Here is a 21,785-nt window from a genome sequence, read left to right as displayed (position 1 = left end):
TGAGTCGCACTGAGACAGATTCTCTGTGGAGAGTGGAGAGTGGAGAGTGGGCAGGTGTGATTAAAGCTCAGGGTCTGGTCTGCCAACGTGGCTCACACCTATATTCCCAATGCTTTGGGAGGCAGAGGTGGATGGATCGCTTGAGCCCAGCAGTTCAAGACTAGCCTGGACAACATAGGAGCATCCCATCTTTACAAAACTAAGAAAATTAGCAAGGCATGTTGTCACATGCCTATAGTTCCAGCTACTCAGGAGGCTGAGGTGGGAGGTTAGCTTGAGTCCAGGAGTTTGAGGCAGCAGTGAGCCACGATTGTGCCACTAGACTCCAGCCTGGGTGACAGAGTGAGTCCCTGTCTCGGGGGGGAATAAAATGCACAGGGCCTAAGACCTCAAAATCTTAAACCCCACCTCCTCCCCATTAACTCCACCCACAAATGTTTACTTCTCCAAATAGCCAAATAATCAGTGAGTGCTGAGCCTTCAAATTGATCCTGATTTCATCGTAGATGCCAAGCATTCTTCGTGATTGAGTTCTGAGGTTGTGCACATTTTCTAGTTTTGTAGAAGACTGGGTTTTCTACATATTTTCCTTAACATTTTTTTGTTTGATTTTGGAGAGAGTTACAGACAACTTTTTCTGACATCTCTAAGAGTCGTCTTTTTCTCCATCTTCAGTTGTTTTGTGCAGTTATTTTGTTCAGTTGTTTCCAATTCTTGCCCTTTTGTGAAAAGTTTTGAAATGACTGTCTTTCAGTTGATCTTTAATTGCCTCCCACCAATTTTGATATAAAGTGTTCTCATTGTCATTAATTTTCTAAGTAATTTGTAACTTTAGTTTTGATTATCTATTTAACCCAAGAGTTATTTAAAGGGTGTTTTTAGTTTTCTAAGAGAGTAGGGGTGGGTTTTTCTTTGTTTGTTTGTTTTTTGGCTATTCTACTGATTGTTCTTTTTTAGCTTTATTGTATCATGGTGTAATGGAGTCCCTGTAATTTGTTTTTGTAATTTGTTTCAGTTTTCTTGATTGCTTGATAATACAATCAAGCAATTCACATTTCTTGATGATACATGGTCAATTATCAGGAATGCTCCTTGAATGTTTGAAAATAAAAAGTATTCTCTATTTGTTACAAAATATATAATAACAGCGTATTATAATTGTGTATAATTATAATATATAATATGTTAAATCAAGCTTATTAATTGTGTTATTCTAGTGTGTAAGCTTTTTGGTCTCAGGATCTATTTACATTCTTTTTTTGTTTTTTGTTTTTGAGACAGGGTCTCATTCTGTCGCCCAGGCTGGAGTGTAGTGGGACGATCTTGGCTCACTGCAACCTCCGCCTCCTGGGTTCAAGCGATTCTCATACCTCAGCCTCTCGAGTAGCTAGGACTACAAGCACGCACCACCACGCTTGGTTAACTTTGTATTTTTAGTAGAGACAGGGTTTTGCCATGTTGGCCAGGCTGGTCTCGAGTTGCTGACCTCAAGTGATCTACCCACCTTGGCCTCCTAAAGTGATGGGATTACAGGCATGACTCACCATGCCTGGCCCCATTTACATTCTTAACAACTTTATTTTTTAAATATGTAAATAATTATAGACATTAATATAATATAAAAATATATATGACATTACATATAACTATATATAACAATAATGAGCATATTACATATTAATAGAAATAAAATATTTTTATGAAAATAATATTTTCCAAAAATAAAAAAAAACAGTGAGAAGAGTAGACTTGTTTTGCATCTTTGCAAATCTCTGTAATATCTGACTTAATAAAAGACAGCTGGATTCTCGTATCTGTGTTTGCAGTCAATCTGTCGTTATATTGCTTTGGCTGAAGTATATGAAAAAAATGGGTATTACACAAATATGTAGGTGGAAAAATAGCCTTTTGGCCAGGCGTGGCAGCTCACATCTGTAATCCCAGCACTTTGGGAGGCCAAGACGGGCAGATCACTTGACGTCAGGAGTTTAAGACCAGCCTGGCCAATATGGTGAAACCCCGTTTCTACTAAAAATACAATTAGCTGGGCGTGGTGGCGGGCGCCTGTAATCCCAGCTACTTGTGAGACTGAGGCAGGAGAATCGCTTGAACCTGGGAGGCGGAGATTGTAGCGAGCCGAGATCCTGCCACTGCACTCCACCCTGGGCGACAAGAGCGAGACTCTGTCTCAAAAAAAAAAAAAAAAAAAAAAATAGCGTTTTAAGCCAGCCTTGGTGGTGCACACCTGTAGTCCCAGCTATTGGGGAGGCTGAGGTGGGAGGATCACTTGAGCCTAGGAGTTCAAGGCCAGCCTATGCAACATAGCAAGACACCTCATCTCTAAAAAGCAAACCAAAAACAGCCTTTTCCAATAATTGTATATATTCTTCTTTGATACTAAACTTCTAAGTGCAAGTGCTAGTTTCTTAAAAGTTATTTGCAATGGGGAATCTGAAACCTAACAATGAATATTTTGTACACTGTTACTGTGAAATCTATTGGTCTCGCTCTGCTGCCCAGGACAGAGTACAGTGCTGCAATCACAGCTCACTGCAGGCTTGAACTCCTGGACTCAAGCGATCCCTCTGCTTCAGACTCCCAAACAGCTGGAACAACAGGTATTGCCACCACGACTGGCTAACTTTTCAATTTTTTGTAGAGATGGGCAGGGCAGGGCAGGGCAGAGATCTCTTTTTTGTTGCCCAGACTGGTCTGAAACTCCTAGCCTCAAGCAATCCTCCTGCCTCAGCCTCCCAGAGAGCTGGGATTACAGGCGGTGATTCCTCCCCAGGCCTGTTTGTTTGTATGTTGATTTCCCCATAGTGTGATTGTAAGTTTGGGAATATATATTTCTATCATTTTGCTTTATATGTCTTGAAGATATGTTGTTAGAAACGTAAGTGTTTATGGAAATTTGTTATCGTCTTCATGCATAGCATTTTTTACCAATATGCAACATCCCTCTTTGTTAATTATAAGTTTTTGCCTTGAGATTACTTATCTGATAGTAATATTGCTATACTTTCACATTCACCTGCTATGTTTTTCTTTTAATTAAAATTTTATTCTTATGAAAGTAATACATATACATAGTTTTGCTTTGTTTTTAAGTATAGTAATAATACTATAAGACCTCCAACAAAAAACAGCAGGACCTGCCCTTCCACTGTCTACCAGCCAACCCCATTCTCAGAGGCAACCACTCAAATGTTTGTATTTATTCTACATTCCTAAATAACATGCGTATACCTTCACTGACTATATAGACTTCAGTTATTCTCCTTGGAACTGACTTCCTCATAATGCTTATTGCCTCATTAGTGAGCCAAATGACAAATAATATTGAGCATCTCTTCTTGTGCTTATGTGCCATCCATATATCCTGTTTGGTGAGGGGTCTATTCAGATTTTTCCATTTATTTATTTATTTATTTATTTATTTATAAGATGGAGTCTCACTCTCTCGCCCAGGCTGGAGTGCAGTGGTGTGATCTTGGCTCGCTGCAACCTCCACCTCCCAGGTTCAAGAGATTCTCCTGCCTCGGCCTCCCGAGTAGCTGGGACTACGGGTGTGCACGACCATGCCCAGCTAACTTTTGTATTTTTAGTAGAGACAAGGTTTCACCATGTTGGCCAGGCTGGTCTTGATCTCCTGACCTCAGGTGATCCACCTGCCTCGGCCTCCTAAAGTGCTGGGATTACAGGTGTGAGCCACCACGCCCAGCCTAAATTTTTCCCATTTTAAGTTTAGGTGTTTTATTTTCTTATTGTTGAGCTTTGAGAGTTCGTTATATATTAGAGATACAAGTCCTTTATTAGAAATATGGTTTGCAGGCTGGGCGTGGTGGTTCATGTCTGTAATCCCAGCACTTTGGGAGGCTGAGGCGGGTGGATCACCTGAGGTCAGAGGTTCGAGGCCAGCCTGACCAACATGGAGAAACCCCAACTCCACTCAAATACAAAATTAGCCAGGCGTGGTGGCACATGCTTGTAATCCCAGCTACTCAGGACATATCTCCTTTCAGGCTTTTTATTTATTTATTTTAGGACAGGGTCTCACTCTGTCCCTCAGGCTGGAGTGCAATGACACCATCACAGTTCACTGCAGCCTCAACCTGTTTGGTTCAAGAGATGGAGGTTGCGGTGAGCCGAGATCACGTTCCAGCCTGGGTGACAAGAGCGAAACTCCATCTCAAAAAAAAAAAAAAAAAAAGAGAAATATGGTTTGCAAAGATTGTCTCTCAGTCTGTAGCCTGCCTTTGTTCTTTTAACAGCGTGTCAAAGAGCCAGAGTGTTTCCTTTTGATTGTTTTCTGAGGTTCGTTGAAAATTACTGACATGAAGCAGATTGATAAATAGGAGAAAAGGCACACAAATTTATTTAGCATGTATAAACAGGAACCTTCAGAATGAAGACCCAAAGATACAGGAGAAATTGTCCATTTTAATGTTTATGTTCAACAAAGTATAGACAGCTGTGAGGAAGTATGATTGGACAAAAAGAATATGATCTAATGCTAATAGGCTGAGTTAGGGAAACCCAGTAGGGCCTGTGTGTCTACATTCTTCTTGGCCTCTCTGAGCATGCATTCCTTCCTCTCTGGGATGGAGCGGGGGTGGGGGTCTTATGACAGGTATAAACAAGATAGGTCAGATAGTTTCTTTATGATCAGCCTTTATGCAGAAAGGTGGATGGAAAATTAGAGTATATTTTTAGGTTTTATGAGTAGCTTTGGGGAGAAGAGGTTCTGGTTTCTATGACCCACTTTAGGGAACAGAGATTTCTAGTTTCTATGGCTAACCTCGGGGGAGAATGGGACTGAGAGATAAGAGGGAAGAAGAAAGCCAGAGAAAAACTTTTGCTTCTGAGGCTGCTGCTGAGGTCTTCACTTTGGGGTATTGTTTTCTGAGCCCGAACAGATGAAATTCAATTTCTCAATTTACTTTTTTATAGATTGTACTTTTGTTGCCGTTTCTAAGAAATCTTTGTCTGACTCGAGGTCAAAAAGGTTTTCTCCTATGCTTTCTTCTAGAAGTTGATTCATAATCTTGGGTTTTACATTGACGTCTATGACTCATTTTGAGTTAATTTTTATACACGGTGCAATGTATGGTTTGAAGTTAATTTTTTCTGCCTTATGAATATCCAATGTTCCAGCACCATTTGTTGAAAAGATGATCCTTTCTCTACTGAATTGCCTTTGTATCTTCATTGAAAATCTGTTTCCAGTCTCTCTGTTCTATTCCATTGATCTATTTTCTTTCTTCACATCAGTATCACACTGTCTTATTGTAGTTGCATAAGAAGTCAAAATTGAAAACAGTATTCAGCCATAACAAAGAATGAGCTCCCGTCATTTGTGGCAACATGGATGGAACTGGAGATCACTATGTTAAGTGACATAAGCCAAGCACGGTAAGGCAAATATCGAATGTTCTCACTCATATGTGGAAGCTAAAAAAGTGGATCTCATGGAGACAGCAGATTGGTGGTGACCAGAAGCTGAGGATGGGAAGAGAGGGATGAAGAGAGATTGATTGATGGGTACCAAAATACAGTTAGATAGAAGGAATAAGATCTAGTGTTCAGTAGTTCCCTAGGGTGATTATAGTTAACAATAATGTATATTTCAAGATAGCTAAAATAATGAATATTCTCAACATAAAGAAAACATAAATGTTTGAGGTGATGGATATCTCAATTGCCCCATCTGATCACTACACATTGTATGCATGTAACAAAATATCACGTGTACCCCCCAAATACATACAACTATAATATATCAATTTTTTAAAATATACATTTAGTATTTTTATTTCATCCTTTCAAGGATCATATATTTTCATGTCATTCCTTTTTTTTTACTTTTTATTATTACATACCAACATTTTTGAAAATAAGTCTTGAAATTGGGTAATGTTAGTCCTTCAACTTTGTTCTTCCCTTCTAAAATGGTTCTTACTATTCTAGATCATTTGAATTTCCATGTAAATTTTAGATTCAGTTTGTAATTTTCTGCAGAAAAGCCTCTTGGGATTGTATTTGTAATTGCACTGAATCTATGGATCAATTTGATCTTTCCATTAATTTAGGTCATTTAAAATTTTGCTCATTGGGTCAGGCGCAGTGGCTCTTTCCTATAATCCCAGCAGTTTGGGAGGCCAAGGCAGGCAGATCACTTGAGGTCAGGAGTTTGAGACCAGCGTGGCCAATATGGTAAAACCCCATCTCTACTAAAAATACAAAAATTAGCCAGGTGTGGTGGCAGGTGCCTATAATCCCAGCTACTCGGGAGGCTGAGGCAGGAGAAGCACTCGAACCTGGGAGGTGGAGGTTGCAGCGGGCCGAGATCATGCCACTGCACTGCAGCCTGGATGACAGTTAAGACTCTCTCTCCAAAAAATAAAAATAAAAAATAAAATAAAATAATATTTTGCTCATCAGTGTTCTGTACTTTTCAATGTACAGGTCTTCTTAGATCTTTTGATAAATGTATCCATAAGTATTTTTTTCTGTTGCTATTAGTGGCATATTTTAAAAATTTTTGTTTATTTCCAATGGCTCATTGTTCATACCCAGAAAAGCAATTTAGTTTTATTTTTGTTTTTATTTTTTTGAGAAAGAGTCTTGCTCGGTCACCAGGCTGGAGTGCAGTGGCACCATCTCAGCTCACTGCCACCTCTGCCTCCTGGGTTCAAGCAGTTCTCCTGCCTCAGCCTCCCAAGTAGCTGGGACCACAGGCACATGCTGCCACGCTTGGCTAATTTTTTTTTTTTTTGTATTTTAGTAGAGACGGGGTTTCACCATATTGCCCAGGCCGGTCTCGAACTCCTGAGCTCAGGCAATGCGCCTGCCTCAGGCTCCCAAAGTGCTAGGATTACAGGTGTGAACCACTGTGCCCAGCCAGTTTATTTTAATATGTTAGTCTTGTATCTTGTAATCTTGCTAAACTCATTCATTAGTTCTAGTAGTGTGTTTTGTTTTGTTTTGTTTTGTTTTGTTTTTGAGACGAAGTCTCGCTCTGTTACCTAGGCTGGAGTGCAGTGGCACGATCTCAGCTCACTGCAACCTCTGCCTCCCAGGTTCAAGCGATTTTCCTGCCTCAGCCTCCCGAGTAGCTGGAACTACAGGTGTGTGCCTCCACGCCCAGCTAATTTTTGTATTTTTAGTAGAGAAGGGGTTTCACCATGTTGGCCAGGCTGGTCTCGAACTCCTGACCTTGTGATCCGCCCACTTCGGCCTCCCAAAGTGCTGGGATTACAGGCGTGAGCCACTGTGCCTAGCCCAGTTCTAGTAGCTTTTAATAGACTGTGTCAGCTTTCTGCATAGATGATCACGTTGTCTGCAAATAAAGACCGTTTTACTTTTACTTTTTTGTTTCTTTCATTGTTTTTTGAGACAAGGTCTTGCTCTGTCACCCAGGCTGGAATGCAGTAGCGTGAACACAGCTCACTGTAGCCTCAACCTCCTGGGCTCAGGTGATCCTCTTGCCTCAGCCTCCTGAGTAGCTTGTACCACAGGCACACAACACGAGCCTGGCTAACTTTTTGATTTTTTGTAAAGACAAGTTCTCACCATGTCGCCTAGGCTGGTCTCAAACTCCTGGGCTCCACTGATCCTCCCGCCTTGGCCTCCCAAAGTGCTGGGATTACAGGAATAAGCTACCACACTCAGCCTACTTGTTCTTTTATCAGATGGCTATTTTTTGTTTCTTTTTCTTGCCTAACCCCACTAGCTGGAAACCTCAATACAATGTTGCCTAGAAGAGATGAGATCTCACATCCTTGTCTTATTCCCAAACATGGGAGGAAATCATCAGTCTATCACCATTAAGTATAATTTTGGCTGCAGGTTTTTCATACACGTCCTTCACCAATCAGGTTGAATCTAATTATTCTTTGCCAAAAGTTTTTGATCAGGAGTGGATGTTGGATTTTTGTCAATGTGTTTTCTGTATAGATTGAGGTTATCATCTAGGTTTTCTGTTTTAATTTGTTAAAATGACTATATTGATTCATTTATTTTTATTTTTTTCAGACATGAGGCCTTGCTGTGTTGCCCAGGTTGGAGCGCAGTGGCTATTCTAAGGCATGATTTCAGTGCACTGCAGCCAGAAAACTCCCAGCCTCAAGCCATCCTTCCATCTCAGCCTCCCAAGTAGCTAGGGCTAGAGGTGCATGCCACCACACCCAGCTTGATTCTTTTTTTTAATCTAGAAAAATTTCTGGAAGATTGATTCATTTTTGAATATTGAACCAACCTGGCAATCCTGGGATAAATCCCCTCTTTATTTACTGTTGAATTCACTTTGCTAAAATTTTGTTTAAATTTTTTGGTCATTATGAGTATTGGTCTGTAGTTTTGTTATAATGTCTTTATTTGACTTTAATATTAGAGTAATGCTGGTCTCATAAAATGAGTTGGAAAATGTATCCTTCTCTTCAATTTTCTTGAATAATTTATGTGGAATTGGTATTATTTCTTCTTTAAATGTTTGGTAGAATTCACTAGATCTGTCTTATTGGGAAGGTTTTTAACTGCACATTCAATATCTTTAACAGATATAGAACTATTCAGGTAACCTACTTCTTGAGAGAACCCTGGTAGTTTGGGTCTTTCCAGGAATTTGTCCATTTTGTGTGGGTTGTCAAACTTATTGGCATAAAGTCGTTCACAATTGTGTAGGGGAAACTATCCGTGCTTTCTTCTGCTCTCACACCGTGACAGTCATCAACACAGAAGCCTTAGGTGACCAAATGTGTGGGGGCTTTCCTCCACATACCAAGCAGCAGACACCAGCCGGGTGTCCTCTAATCTAGTTCTGACACCATCTACCTGGAGCTAGTGTCAGATCCCACAGGTTGGGGGTTCATTCCCACACTGAGACACCAGTCATAAATCCAGGCCTCTGGAACTTCTGACTGGCTTCAAGTCAGGGTTCCAGTGACCCCCTCTTTGGGTTTGACTAATTTGCTAGAGTGGCTCACGGAACTCAGGGAAACACTTACTTAGTTTACCAGTTTATTATAAAGGAAAAGGCACAGGATACAGATGAAGAAACACGTAGGGTGAGGTATGGGGAAAGGGGTGCAGAGCTTCCATGCCCTCCCTGGGTGCCACTGTGCAGGAACCTCCACATGTTCAGCCATCTGGAAGCTCCCTGAACCCTGTCCTCTCATTTTTAATGGAAGCATTCCTTCCCCCAGAGCACAGGGTGGGAGTTCGCATAGGAGGGTCTTAAGACCCACAGTGAGAGAGGCTGGGAAATATGAGTCCTGCCTTGGAGCAGGTGAAGAGGGCAGGTCAGAGGCCTGCCCCTGAGGCCTAATACACCCAACAAAAGACTGTAACAAGGGCTATGGGAGTTATGTGCCAGAAACTGTGGATGAAAACCAATATATATTATAACACCACAATAATGTTCCTTATATTCCTGTTAATATTTGCAGAATATCTAAGGAAGTCACCTCTTTCATTCCTGATTGATAATTTGAGTCTTTTATTTTTAAATAATCTGGTAGTAAGTTTATCAATTTTACTGATCTTCTCAAATAACCAGCTTTCGGTTTCATTCATTTTCTCTATTATTTTTTCTGCTTTCTGTTCCACTGATTTCTGCTTTGATCTTCATTATTTCTTTCGCTTAGTTTGGTTTAATTTGGTCTCTTTTTTCTAGTTTCTTAATGTGTAAGCTGAGGACATTGATTTGAGACCTCTATTTTTTTCTCATATGGACACTTGGTGCTATAAATTCTCCCCTAACAGCTGTTTTAACGATATCTCCAACATTCTGATATGTTGTGTTTTCATTTTCATTCAATTCAGAGAAGACTTTGTAATGTCCCTTTGATTTCTTCTTGACCCATGGCTTATTTAGAAGTGTGTTATTAAGTTTATAAGCATTTGAGGATTTCCCAGAAGTCTATTATTGATTTCCAATTTAATTTCATTGTGGCCAGAGAAGATACTTAACATGATTCTAATCTTGTAAAATTTATTGAAACTTGGTTTATAACCCAGAATATATCTATCTTGGTAAATCTTCCATGCGCACGCACTTGAACATGTGTGTTCTGTTCTTGGGTGGACTCTTTCAGGCCATGTTGGTTGATAATGTTGAAATCTTCCATATCCTTAATGATTTTTCTATTTTCATGCTCTACCAATTATTGAAGCAGAGGTATTGAAATCTCCAGCCATAATTGGAAGTTTCTTTATTTCTCCTTACCATTCTATCAGTTTTTGCTTCATGTGTTTCGAAGATCTATGTGCATAAACATTTAGGATTTTTATGTCTTCTGGGTGAATTGACCCCTTTGTCATTATGAAATGCATCATCCCTGTGAAATCAACTTTGTCTAACATTAATCTAGCCACTCCAGCTTTCTTTTGACTAGTGTTTGTATGTCTAACTTTTTCCATCTTTTTTACTTTTACCTTTTTTTCTTTCTTTTTTTTGAGATGGAGCTTCAGTCTTGTTGCCCAGGCTGGAGTGCAATGGTACAATCTCAGCTCACTGCAACCTCCACCTCCTGGGTTCAAGCGCTTCTCCTGCCTCAGCCTCCCAAGTAGCTGGTATTACAGGCGCCCACCACCATGCCCAGCTAATTTATTTTATTTATTTATTTTTATATTTTTAGTAGAGATGTGGTTTCACCATGTTGGCCAGGCTGGTCTCGAACTCCTGACCTCAAGTGATCCACCCACCTCGGCCTCCCAAAGTGCTGAGATAACAGGCATGAACCACTGCGCCCAGCCTACCTTATGTGTTCTTTTTTTTTTTTTGAGACGTAGTCTCACTGTGTCGCCCAGGCTTGAGTGCAATGGCATGATCTTTACTCACTGCACCCTCCCCCTCCCAGATTCAAGCGATTCTTCCGCCCCAGCCTCCTGAGTAGCTGGAGTTACAGGCACTCGCCATCATGCCCGGCTAATTTTTGTATTTTTGTAGAGACAGGGTTTCACCATTTGGCCAGGCTGGTCTTGAACTCCTGACCTCAGGTGATCTGCCCAAAGAGCTGGGATCACAGGCATGAGCCACCGCACCTGGCCTACCTTATGTGTTCTTATATTTAAGCACACCTCATGAAGGCAGCATGGTTGGGTCTTGCTTTGATATCCAATCTGATATTGTCTGCCTTTAATTGGGAGTGTTAGACCATTTTTATTTAATGTAATTACTGATATAATTAGGATTAAGTCTATCATCTTGAAATTTGTTTTCTATTGGTCCTACATGTTTTCTGTTTCTCTTTTCTTCTTTTTCGGCCTACTTATAGATTAATGGAGCATATTTGATGATTCTATTTTATCTTCTTTATTGGCTTATTAGCTATAATTCTTTGTTTCTTTAATGGTTGCTTTAGGGTTTATAGTATATATCCAACTTATCAGAGTCAACTTTCAAATGGTATTATGTAATTTCACATATCATCTAAGAACTTATGATATATTCCTGTTAATATTAGCAGAACATCTAAGGCACAGGGTCTGTGACACCAGGCTCCGCCCTGCCCCAGTGTCAAGTCCAACCTCCAGATACCAGTCCCTCCTGTGAGGACATCTAGGTGCTGAAAGGAGAGACTTCAGATACCATGGAATCCACCTGCCTGCCCAGGCAGCGTTGCCAACAGAAGGTCGACTGTGAGAAAGGTGTTTGTCTCAATTAACTGAAGTCTCTCTGAATGTGACTTCCACCACAACTCCGGCTCTGACATCTTCTGAATTCACACAGGACTCCCCTACTCCCCCGCAACCTGGCCGCCTTTCTGATGAAGGACACCTTGGGTCATGTGTCCCCTCTGCCTCTCTCCTCAAGATCAATTAAATTCAGAAAAAAACAAAACAAAACAAAAAAAACCCAGTGAGCTCTCCTAAGGACGTAAGACACAGCTGGAATGAGATGTGGGAAAGCAGAAACAAGGAACTGTGACTCCTGCACCAGGGAATTTCCCCACTGTTACTCAGAGGGGACTGGAATAGATCCAGGCTGTGTGGACCCTAAAGCTTATGCAATTTTGTTGCTTATTTATTTATTTATTTAGATGGAGTTCCGCTCTTGTTGCCCAGGCTGGAGTACAATGGCACTCTCGGCTCACTGCAACATCCGCCTCCCAGGTTCAAGCGATTCTCCTGCCTCAGCCTCCCAGGTAGCTGGGATTACAGGCTTGTACCACCACGCCTGGCAAATCTTTGTATTTTTAGTAGAGACGGGGTTTCATCATGTTGGTCAGGCTAGTCTCGAACTCCTGACCTTGTGATCTGCCACCTTGGCCTCCCAAAGTGCTGGGATTACAGGCATGAGCCACCACGGCCGGCCTACAAAATATTTTCATAAACTGCCTGACACACCTCTATAATATTTTTTCAGACCAGAGAGTAGGGTCTGCACACTGATTGCTACTTCATATAACAATCTTATGATATGATTTTCTCTAGAGAGAACAGAAGGGATAATTCAGTCTTTCCTCTAGCACATTTGATCAAAATTTGCCTTTCATTGACAGTTTAGAAAAGTCTATTTCAGCTTCACAATGCATTATTGGTAATGCCATGTATATTGTTAGGATTTTGGCAAATTTGGGGGAAATGTAATGGCAGAGGCAAATGGGAGTTGGAAGACTGTACAAGAGGCAACTTCCTCGAGGTAAGTGAGCACCCGCAGCTGGTTATCCCAGGTTATCCCTGCGTGGGCAGTGCGGGCCCAGGTGAGGCGCCAGGATGGGACAGACATAAAGGATGTAATAAAGAGTTAGCAACTGTGTGGAACAACACTTCCCTGCTCTTCCTGCCTCCCCTCTCTGGAGACCTTTTGATTGTCACTGTGATTTTTCTTCCTACAACAAATGTTACTGGGCTCATTTATCCATTCATTCAACAGCTATCTATTGGACACTTATTACGGACAAGGTGTGGATGTGAACGCAACAGGGAACAGCCCCACCCTTACAGAACTTACCACCTACTGTCACATGAACACTGGAAGAGAACGAAGATTACATTTATATTGTCAGTCAATTTGATGAGTACAAAATGTTATCAGAAACACTGTGGGAATCTGAAACTATTATCTATTCACTCACATACTTCTTCAACAATTGCATTCTACAACTACTTCTTTTTTTTAAGACATGGGGTCTCACTCAGTAGCCCAGGCTGCAGGCTGGAGTGCAGTAGTGCCATCAGAGCTCACTGCAGCCTCAAACTCCTTGTCTCAAGCCATCTTTCAGGCAGGGCATGGTCACTCATGCCTCTAATCCCAGCACTTTGGGAGGCCGAGGCAGGTGGATCACCTGAGGTCAGGAGTTCAAGACCAGCCTCGCCAACATGGTGAACATCCTTCTCTACTTAAAATACAAAAAATAAATAAATAAATAAATTTTAAAAATGGCCAGGTGCGGGGGCTCACGGCTGTAATCCCAGCACTTTGGGAGGCCGAGGCGGGCAGATCACCTGAGGTCAGGAGTTCGAGATCAGCCTGACCAACATAGAGAAACCCCGTCTCTACTAAAAATACAAAAAATTAGCCAGGCATGGTGGTGCATGCCTGTATTTCCAGCTACTCGGGAGGCTGAGGCAGAAGAATCACTTGAACTCGGGAGGCAGAGGTTGCAGTGAGCCGAGATTGTGCCATTGCACTCCAGCCTGGGCAACAAAAGCGAAACTCTGTCTCAAAAAAAAATCAAAAACAAAAAACAAAAAACATTAGCCAAGAGTGGTGGTGCACATCTGTAATCCCAGCTACTTGGGAGGCCGAGGCACAAGAATCACTTGAACCCGGGAGGCAGAGCTTGCAGTGAGCAGAGATGGCGCCACTGCACTCCAGCCTGGGGGACAAGCGAGACTTTGTCTCGAGAAAAAAAAAAAGAAGCCATTTTTCCACCTCATTCAGCCTCCCAAGTAGCTGGGACTACAGGCAAAAGCCACTGTGCCCAGCTTACAACTGGGCAAGGCACAGAGACAACGTCCCTGCCTTGCAGGACTTTTAGTGAGTGGGAGACAATGTACAAACAAAGTAATACACCCTTTGAGTGCAGTAGCAGGACAGGAGGCACTGGGACTCCGGAATGAGTAGACGGGTCTCTACCCTGTGTGAGCACCTGATCGAATGGTATGACGTGAGGAAGGGGAGTGACTACGCCCAGTAAATTACAGCCCTTCACCCCAGACTGCACCCCGGATTCCAAGCAACCAGCTCACAAGCAGGAGGGGGCTCATGGCATCATGAATCAGTGATAAAATTTCAGTCTCAGCAGAGTCCCTAGGCTTTTATTCGTCATCAGAACTGTGAAGGACACCTCAGGGAAGGTCCGCCCCCACCCTGGGCGGGGGTGGGGGAGAGGAGGACATTAAAAGGAGACTTCTGGTGGGCAGTAAGCCTATTAGCACATCATGTGAAGGCCCTGTCTGTTACTGGTATTGGAGGGGCAGTCTGAATTGATCGATTTGTTCTGGTTATTACAAGATTTGGAATTGAGGCCCTGCCTAAACTTTTTTTTTAGATTCAGTGAAATTTTCTTTTTTTTCTGAGATGGAGTCTCGCTCTGTTGCCCAGGCTGGACTGCAGTGGTGCGATCTCCACCTCCGGGGTTCAAGTGATTCTCCTGCCTCAGCCTCCCGAGTAGCTGGGATTACAGGCACCCACCACCACGCCTGGCTAATTTTTGTATTTTTAGTAGAGACAGGGTTTCACCATGTTGATCAGGCTGGTCTCGAACTCCTGACCTCAGATGATCCACCCACCTCGGCCTCCCAAAGTGCCAGGATTACAGGTGTGAGCCACTGCACCTGGCTGGAATTTTATTTTTTATTACAACTTTATTGAGATATAATTTACATCCACATAATTCACCTATTTAAAGTGTATCAGAATGGGTTTTGGTATATCCATAGAGTTGTTCAACTATTGCCACAGTGAATCTTAGAACGTTTTCATCATACCGAAAAGAAACCCTACATCCCATAGTAGTCACTCCCCATTTCCCTACAGCAACTTCAAAACCTAGGCATCCCCTAACCTGCCTTACCTTTTACTGCCTATTTGAAATTAAAATGTTAAATCCTCTGCCTGGCACAGTGGCTCATCCCTGTAACCCCAGCACTTCGGGAGGCCGAGATGGGAGGATTGCTTGAGGCCAGGAGTTTGAGACAGGCCTGGGCAACATAGAGAGACCCAGTTTCTACCAAAAAAAAAAAAAATATATATATATATATTGCTAGCTCTTGCTTGAGTCCAGGATTTGAGGCTGCAGTGAGCCATGATAGTGACACTGCACTGCAGCCTGGGCAACAGAGCGAGGTTGTCTTTTTAAACATAAAAATTAAGCCAGGTATGGTGGCTCAGCCTGTAATCCCAGCACTTTGGGAGGCTGAGGCAGGGGATCACCTGAGGTCCAGAGTTCGAGACCACCCTGGCCAACATGACGAAACCTCATCTCTACTAAAAATACAAAAATTAGCTGGGTGTGGTGGCGTGCACCTGTAATCCCAGCTACTGGGGAAACTGAGGCAGGAGAATCGTTTGAACCTGGGAAGCAGAGGTTGCAGTGAGCTGAGATCACGCCATTGCACTCCAGCCTGGGCGACAAGAGCAAAGCTCTGTCTCAAAAAAAAAAAAAAAAAAACTTAAAATTAAAATTAAAGATCACATCCAGCCGGGCGCAGTGGCTCACGCCTGTAATCTCAGCACTTTGGGAGGCCAGGGTGGGCAGATCATGAGGTCAGGAGATCGAGACCATCCTGGCTAACATGGTGAAACCCCATCTCTACTAAAAAATACAAAAATTTAGCCGGGAGTGGTGGCGGGTGCCTGTAATCCCAGCTACTCAGGAGGCTGAGGCAGGAGAATGGCGTGAACCCAGGAGGCAGAGCTTGCAGTGAGCCGAGATCGCGCCAGTGCACTCCAGCCTGGGCGACAGAGCGAGACTCCGTCTCAAAAAAAAAAAAAAAAAATATCCCATCCTCTGAGGCTTAGTTTTCTCATCTAATCTAATAACACATGTCTGGGGTGGCCCACCCCTTTACTGACAAACACTGTAGGTCTATGAGTAGGAACCCAAGCTTTGCACAGTGAGGCACAAGTGGGACTCAGGTCAGACTCTGGGCTGACAACGCCTGAGTGAGGCAGTTGATGGAGACAAAAATCTCTGGACAGTGAGGTCAAAGGGCAAAAGGCAAATACAAGTTCACGGGTAGGGAGCTGACAGACCTTGCAGTGCTGGTAGCCCTTTGGTGGCACATGTCCTCCTTTGGAAGGCTCAGGGAGACGGTCCCATAGCGGGGTAAAGTCCATGGGCAATGGAATCAGAGGCCGAAGGTATAAATCTTGGCCCCAAGTATAAAATACTTGCTAGTTGTTTAAACTTGGGTTGGCTTCATTTTGCTCATCTGTTACATGAGGAAGGGGCCGGGACTGGGATGGGTGGGCCATGGCACACAGGCATACTACGCTTCCCTCCCTGCTGCCTGAGTGCTTGCCACATAGCCGGACCCCAGTGCTCCCCCAGGTGGGGCACAGGGGTCCCTGCATATTTCCAGGAATGTGACAGCAGGGGGCTGTCAGTCAGCTGTTCCAGCCTCAGCAGAGGGGCAAGACCAGACCCCAGCTTGCTCTGGCCCGGGAGAATCCTGGGCAGCTTGGAGCATAGAAATTTCTAATGAGCGTCCACCTTCCCCTCTGGGCGGGCCAGGCTGTTTGTTACTGTGCTGTGGAGGAGTGAGGGTCTAAGCCCAGCTCTCCCTCCTAGGCCATAAGACCCAACACGTCTGGCTCACACCCCACAATGACTGTACAGGCAGCCAAGCACCTGTCTCCCCCTTGCAATCCCTCCTCAGCCCACCAGCATCTTCCTCTCCCAAGGAACTGGGTTTGCATGCACACTGCTTCTTTTTTCAGCTCTTCACGTGTCACCAAAGCAAATATCTATAAACTAAATGTATAAACTTGACCCTGAAAGAGAAACTGTTACCTCTCACCCAGGGGTCTTCAGACCCACACTGAACACTGAACAGCTGAAGAAAGGTGTTCCCTGCTTCCTAAGTCTTTCCACTTAGATTTTTGGCCTAAGGCAGGTACATCAAGTTTCTTCTCCAGCTGCCTACTGGAAGCAAATATCACAGTCTTAAAATTGGGTGTTTCAAGGCGGGAATCTGGAGGCACCGGCAGCTGGGCTCACCCTAGAACTCAGGGAAGGAAGCAGGCCTTCATGGTATCAGTCTGGACCGACTCCAGTCAGCTTAAGCAAAAAAGAAAAAGGCTCACTTGGCTGGGAAGGCCAGGATGGAGGCAGGTGCAAGGGGCTCATGGACGCTGGCACCATTCCCAGCCCCTCCTCCTTCCACATGTTTTGCCCTCATTCTCACTTGTTAGGGAGAGGGCCAGGCAACTCCACCATGCCCATTTAGCAACACCAATGGAAGAAGAGCTTCCCTCTCCCAGTCCCCAGGAGGGTTCCAATAGGCCCTGTTTATCACCCCACAGCCCCGGGGCACAGCCCATCTCCAGAAAAAGGAGGATGGAAAGACAAGCAACAACAGGAGCTACCACAGTCCTCTGTGTGGCAGCTATTTTCAAACATGGGAAACTTCTCCTCTCTGCATAAAAATAGAGCTCAAATGCTTCAAAGTTGGAGAGGAGTCTGGAAGGCTGAGATTGCTGCCAAGAACAGCCATTCTGCAGATAGAGTTGTGTGTGCTAGACCAGGGCATGGGAGCCCCAGAAAGCAACTGGAGCACGCTGGCATCTCCTAACCCCGACTGAGGAAGGAGGGAACCCCTGCTCTCATCTACAGAGGGAACTAAAGTTGCTTTAACTGGCACCACCTTGCCCATCGCAGGCAGGGGAGGCCTCCCACAGCAGGCCTGATGCTCCCTCTGCCCCCGCCCTGGCTCTCCTGCCCCTGGAGGTTGCTCAGCACAGCAACCCAGCCTCTCCTTGGAGAAAACTCCACCACCTCCCCAAGGAGGGGTTTCACCTCTGGCTCATTCCTGCCTCCAGGCCTCAGCCAGGTGGGCTGCTCCTCTGACCTGTCCCTCCAGGACACGTTCTTCATTCCTTCATTGGTCCAGGGATGTGGACCAGGTGGGATCCCCCCAAGGTCACCTCAGAAGTAGGCACAACTTGCAAAGACAGAGGCATCTGTTCCGTTAGCACAGCTTTGTCCCTTACCTTTGAGTAATAGTAGGCTCCTCCTCCACCCAACCCCATACGCTGATGAGAAGCACAGAGCTCTTCTTGGCCCTTAAGGCCACAGACATTTTGAGTAAGACAGTCAATCCTCATGTAAGGAAGCGACCAGCCGGAGGAGGATCAGCCCAAGAGGCAGAGGACAATGAACAGAGTCAAAGGACTGAACAGCAGAGGAGGGAGGCTGGAGGAGAACTGGCACAGAAGCAGCACTAATAATGACAACAAAAGCAGCAGCTACTCATTCATCAAGCACTTCCACATGCCAGGCTCCAAGCACCTTACATGCATTGACTCACCGAATTATTTGCACATTTTACATATACTAATGTCCCCCAAGATATTTTTTAACTACAAAGAGAAAGACAATAACTTACTGTGGAGGAACTCAGTGCATAAGGTTAATATAACCAGGAATAGGACACAGTGATACCATGAGCCCCCAATGTGAGGCCTTGAGACAGACAAAATATCACGCCTGTGGTATTCTTGCCAAAAATATGAAACCTCATTCTAATCATGCAAAACACCATACAAGCCCAAATGGAAGGACATTCTACAAACACCCAGTACTCATCAGAAGCGTTAAAGTCATGAAAGACAAGGAAAGATTGAGAAACAGATGTGGAGGAAACCAAGGAAAAATAACCAAATGTCATGTGGGGCCTTAAATAGCATCCGGGAACGGAAAGTGGACATCTTAGCTGGGCGTGGTGGTATACACCTGTATGATCACTTGAGCCCAGGAAGTCAAGGGTGCAGTGAGCTGTGATCACACCACTGCACTCACCCTGGGTGACAGAGTGAAGCCCTGTGTCAAATTTAAAAAAGAACAAAAAAGAAAATGGACATTAGTGAAAAACATTGGTAAAATTCAAGTCAGGTTTGCAGTGCAGGTAATAGAATAATAGCAATGTTGATTTCATTGCTGTTCTTGGATGGTCCAATGTTGATTTTGATAATTATGATACGGTTATGTAAGATGTTAACATTGGGAATACGTGGGTAGAGGCATATGGGTTCTCTGCATACTATTTTTTTTTTTTTTTTTGAGACTTCGTCTCGCTCTTGTCCCCCAGGCTGGAGTGCAATGGCACGATCTCAGCTCACTGCAACCTCCACCTCCCAGGTTCGAACGATTCTCCTGCCTCAGCCTCCCGAGTAGCTGGGATTACAGGCACCCGCCACCATGCCCAGCTAATATTTGTATTTTTAGTAGACACAGGGTTTCACCATGTTGGCCAGGCTGGTCTTCAACCCCTGAACTCATGATTTGCCCACCTCGGCCTCTCAAAGTGCTGGGATTATAGGCATGAGCCACCGCGCCTGGCTTCTGCATACTATTTTTATAACTTCTCAGTAAGTCAAAGTTAATTCAAAACTGAAAATGTTTACTTTTTAATTTAAAGCTTTCTAAGTGAGGCTGGGCACGCTGGCTCACGCCTGTAATCCCAACACTTTGGGAGGCCGAGGTGGGCAGATCACTTGAGGTCAGGAGTTCGAGACCAGCCTGGCCAATATGGAGAAACCCTGTCTCTACTAACAATACAAAAAATTAGCTGGGCGTGGTGGCGGGCGCCTATAATCCCAGCTACTTGGGAAGCTGAGGCAGGAGAATCGCTTGAACATGGGAGGCAGAGGTTGCAGTGAGCCAAGATTGAGCCACTGCACTCCCCCAGCTGGGGCGGCAGAGTGAGACTCTGTCTCAAAAATTAAAATAAATAAAATAAAATAGCTTTCTAAGTGAAAGGTTCACCCAACACATCAATGTTATCTCAGAAAAGTAATTTATTGGGTTGGTCTACCAACAATGAACCATGCCAAGACCTGGGATAATGCAGAGAATATTTCTAATTGTCTGCCATAACAAACATCTGCCACAGCTGGGTTTTTTATTGCCATGGCAGCCCGTATTTGTTGAGCAGGTACTCAGTTGCAGGGACAAGTGGTAAACACTCAGCTAGGTAGCATCTCTCCAATTTCTGGAGGAGGGACCCGTGAGACAGGCTGCCCCCAACAATGAAATGCTCTCCCCAGGCCTCCAGCACCAGCCTCAGTGGGGTGGTTTTGCAACTTCTGTTCGTCTTGCTCTTCAAGACAGTGAGTGGGAAAGTTCCCCAGCCTTCTTGACAGTCCATCACAACCCCTCCTTCTTCATTCCTTCCGTGGTGACTCACTTTTAGAGACTTTTGCAATTAAATAAATAAAGGCATTTCCCACCAACTTTAAGCCCAACAACTTTATCTTCAGTGTCTAGCACTCATTTCTCATATCCCACAAGAGTAAAGATTCATGTGATATTGTTACTATTTAAGACATCTGAGCTTGTCCACATTCAGGTTTTCTTTATTTTTCTGAGGTTTTCCCTGGGTTCTCCCACCTCCCCAGCCAGAAAAACAGCAGCTTGGCAGCTGCTGCCAAGGTAGCCACAGCTCTGGCCTCCTGGTTGACTGCAGCTCAGAAGCAGGTAGGTCTGTCCTCAAATGTTCCAATAGCTGAAACGACAAGGCAGGACCGGGGCCAGGTCCCTGCGCAGTGCCTTGGCACCTGTTGCCTGATTCCCGAATCTCCGCCCAGTTAGGTTTCCTGCAAGCCTTTCCCACTACAGTCTTCATGTTGTGTCAACAAAAGTCTATATTTTCATTCCCCTCTCTCCACGCCAGACTATAAATAAATTATCCAGTGATGAGTTAACACCTCATTACTATGCCACATTTTGCAGTGAGATTGGAAAAGTAGGAAAGGTAGAAAGAGTAGGAAAACTAGAAAAGGCAAACCCCAGTTGCCTTGAACCCTTGAATGAGAGGAGGAAGAGCCCCAGAGGGTCACTGAGTCAAAAGGAGGTGAGAGCTGGGGCTTTCTGTAGTGTCCAGGGAGGTCTTGGGTAGAGCCAGACTGAGGCTGGAAGGGCCTGGTTGCTTCCTACCCACCCACCCCAGGAATTCTGACAGCTGAAGGGGTGCCGCCTGGGCATGGTCAGGTGTCTGTGGACGAGCCCCAGAAGCCCCTTCCCAAGGTCACCTTCCCACTACTGAGCTCTACAGAAGGGGCAAAGGAGGAGGACAAGGCAGAGGGAGACAGCTCAGTCTCAGGTCCTTTCCACCCACTTCTGGTAGACAAGGGGCAGGGGCCTCACCCAAGGCAGTCAGAGGAGGGGAAGCTCCTACATTTGAGTGGGGGAATGTGGGGGAGCTGACTCTGAGCAAGGGCAGATATCAACAAGGACAAGCAAAGTAGAATGCACTCTGATCCTAATGACGACGGAGGCACCGACCCTAGATATTCACGTTCTTGCCTTGATATGAGGAGCATTCTCACCTCTGTCACATTCCTGGGCAACCCAGAGCAACTTGGAAGGGAACTGAGGGCCTGCCCCAGAGCTAAGAGCACTTAAAAGGATCAGGAGCCAAGGGACAGTCCTTTTTTTTTTTTTTTTTTTTTTTTTTTTTTTTGCAATAGAGGCGCATTCTCACTAAGTCACCAGGACTGGTCTCAAACTCCTGGCCTTAAAGCAATCCTCCTGCCTCAGCCTCCCGAAGTGCTGGGATCACAGGCGTAAGCCACCAAACCCAACTGACAATCCTTTTAAATTTGTGGAAAA

This window comes from Nomascus leucogenys, chromosome 14 (assembly GCF_006542625.1).
Source record: "Nomascus leucogenys isolate Asia chromosome 14, Asia_NLE_v1, whole genome shotgun sequence".
NCBI classification, from domain to species: domain Eukaryota; kingdom Metazoa; phylum Chordata; class Mammalia; order Primates; family Hylobatidae; genus Nomascus; species Nomascus leucogenys.
This window is presented reverse-complemented; position numbering follows the sequence as displayed.